The following is a 3,579-nucleotide window of genomic DNA, read 5'->3' as shown; positions in this document are numbered from 1 at the left end:
CCAACCTTTTTACTTCCATATTCTTTAAATATGCTCATCTGACCTAGTTAAAATCCAGAAGAGACTAGAGGGATAGTATTCCTGCTTTGTTACATAGGCGCACACTTACAGAAATGTGATCTATCCAATAGGGTTGGGAAAATTCAGTAAAAAAAAAAATTGGTAACGCTTTACAATAAGGTTGTATTAGTTAACATGAACTAACCATGAACAGCACCTCTGTTCAGCATTAGTTCATCTTTGGTAACCTTAGTTAATTAAAATACAGCTGTTCATGGTTTATTCATGTTAGTTCACAGTGCATTAACTAATGTTAGCAAGATTTGAATAATGCATTAGTAAATGTTGAAATTAACATTAACAAAGATAAGTAAATGGTTTTTAAGTGCAGTTCATTATTAGTTCATGTGTATTAATGTAGTTAACTGTAAAGTGTTACCAAAAAATGAAAAGAAAACAGCTGGCAGATGCATAAAGTCCAATCGGAGAATCTCAGCATGTGTAAATGCATTTATTTATTTGAGAATCAGAGACCCCAAACATGTACTGGATTCGGATCGCAGGGTCTTTGAAACATACCTTTATCAGTTGCATTGAGAAATAAAGAACATAAGGGTTTTTGAAAACCTACACGGAGTGATTAATTTATGTGTTTTTAAAAGGCATCCAGTTAAATCTCTTGGTTAATCACTTGCAAACATGGTCTGTTACCTTTTTGAGTCTTGGCCAATTAAGCAATTGGCAAACTGTTGTATATATAATTTTGCTCACATTCATCTTAATTGGCTTCAACAAAGATGTTGATCCAGGAACATGTTGCACTTGGTGAAATCATTGGCTGCGTGCGAAACCTGGAAAATGCTGCCTTCGGAGGACACATTTCAAGGTAGGAAGGCATCAAGGCACGTCCGAATCCAATGTTAGCATCACTTCCTGATAGACCTTCATCTGATGTATTTTGGAAGGCAGCATAGATATGTCCTTCGGTGACAGTTGAGCTAGAAAAATTAAAATGGCATGTGAAAGTTGCGGTTGCTGTTCAGTTTGTGTGTAAATGGACTGCATTTATATAGCGCTTTCAACAGACCTATGGCCATCCAAAGCGCTTTACATATTGCCACACATTCACCCATTCTTACACCGACGGCGGTGTCAGCCATGCAAGGTGCCATCCAGCCCGTCGGGAGCAGCTGGGGTTAGGTGTCTTGCTCATGGACACCTCGACACTTGGTCAGGTGGAACCGGGGATCGAACCACCAACCTTCCAGTTTGTAGACAACCTACATGACCTGGCTTGTGGCCTCGCTGCCTTATCAAACAATGGCTGAATCCGAAATCGCCCCCCTAAACCCTCAATCACTATTCCCTACATTAGTCCACAAATACAGTTCACTTGAAGGAGTGAATGAAAACAAGTGAGTGAATTCGCTGTTATTGTGGTGCAATGTGGGATAGAATGATTGCACTCAATAACGTCCACTATGGTCACGGACACCACTACAAATGGCTGTCCCCTCAAATAGTGCCCTATTTAAGGCTACGCTCTAAAAAAAAGGTTCTATATGGCACCAAAAATGGTTCTTGGCTCGTAATCATAGGGGGGAACCATTTTAAGTGCTGTATAGCACCAATTTTGGTGCTTCAGTGGTTCTTCACCGGTTCTTTGACTAAGGTGCTATATAGCACCGCTACCATATACAGAACATGTTAAGATATGGTGCACCAAAAGTGGTTCCCCTATGATTACGACAAAGAACCATTTTTGGTGCCATATAGAACCTTTTTTTTTTTAGAGTGTAAAGGGGGTGATGTCGGATTCAGCCAATGACTTGTAAGGCAGCGTTTGTGCATGAAGGCACCTCACAAAACTAATTCCGGACAGACTTCTTAGGCAGTGTAACCGTTTAATGATCTACAGCAAAATAGAGAGAGCTTTGGTGAGAACTAAACAAATATTTAATTACTACATTAGTAATTTCTAGCAAGAAATGACATCAGAAGTGGAAAATGTTCTTAAAAAAAACATACATTTACACACAAACTGACCAGCAAACGCAACTTTCGGATGCCATCTTTTTTTCCAGTTCAACTGTCACAGAATGGAAAGCACAGGATTGTGGGATATCAAAGGCAGCGAAGTATACATATATGCTGCCTTTAAAAATCGACCAGATGAAGGTCTCTCAGGAGACAGGAAGTGAAGCTAACATTAGATTCGGACGTGCCTTGAAATGTATCCTCCGAAGGCTGCATTTTCCAGGTTTCTAACGCAGCCTTAGTTTAAAGTTTCTAATATAAGAACTTGATTAGCTGGTTCAGGTGTGTTTAATTGGAGTTGGAGCTAAACAGGACAGTGGCCCTCCAGGAGCAGGATTGGACACCTCTGTTTTATATCTTCATTAGTCGCATTTATTAGAGCTGGATGATAATATAGTTACATTTTGTGACGATATAAACAATCAAGCAGTTGAGATTTGCTTCATAGTATTTACTGCTTTACATGAGTATATGTATGCAGGTAAAGTATGTCTCTCTCATCATATACTCACCCTCATATCATTCCAAACCTGTACAACATTCATCCTTGTGTGAAAATAAGTTTTCTAGCAGAGCGTGCACGCTGCTATTTTCCATAAGTCTATTTTGGTAAGTTGTTATATTTTAGACCAGCTGGGATGGTTTTTGCGAGGAAATTCATCACTCGCCCGTACTTGTCTCGTCATATCTGTAAATAGAGAAAAGTTGCTCCGGCAACTTTGACGTGTGTATGCTGTGGAAGTGGCAGAGATTAGTTGAGCAATGAGTGAGAAAGGCTGACATGGACCCGCTAAGTCTCCAACCTCCGCAGAATCACCCGTGTTAAACAAACGCCGAACAGAGGAGACTGCTGGAAAAAAGAGAACGCGACAGAGCTCGTAATAAAATCAGAATTTCAGAGATGAAAAGAACTGAGGGATTTTAACTGTTTTAAAAGCGACACGGAGATGCCTTTTCATTACTCAGCAGGTGAGTATAGGTTTATTGAACAGATCAATTGCCGTATTAGCTCTTTAACAGAGTTCATTGTAAAACCTTATCGGTAACACTTTACATTCAGGTTCCCTTTGTAAAGTGTTTATAAAGGTGTGTGTCAATGACTAATAACTCATTTACAAATGAATTATAAATCGTTGATAAGCAGTTATAACTGCATGAATAAAAAGAGTGACTTTAACGCAATGCTTGCCAAATAGTGAGCCATTTTTAACTGTTATAAATGCATAATAAATGTATTTATTCACACTTATTTAACTCAAAACCAGATTCCTGATCATGATGCAGAAAAAATAGACTATCAGTGAGACTGAAGGGTGTTGTGTTTGTGGTTTTCTCATTAATAGCTCATGACTGCCACTTTTCTTAAAATGTTCCTTACCAGAGGTTACTGTTTACCCATGATATTCCACAAAAAGCTCATTATGCCTATCCACAGCAGTGTATAAAAACTGTTTATCAAGATTAAATTTTCAAACTGTATTTTGAAAAAAAAAAAAACAAGAGCACTACGATAACTTGATGAGATATTAATAATCAATAATT

Source organism: Gobio gobio (assembly GCF_949357685.1).
Source record: "Gobio gobio genome assembly, chromosome: 13".
Taxonomy (NCBI): domain Eukaryota; kingdom Metazoa; phylum Chordata; class Actinopteri; order Cypriniformes; family Gobionidae; genus Gobio; species Gobio gobio.
This window is presented reverse-complemented; position numbering follows the sequence as displayed.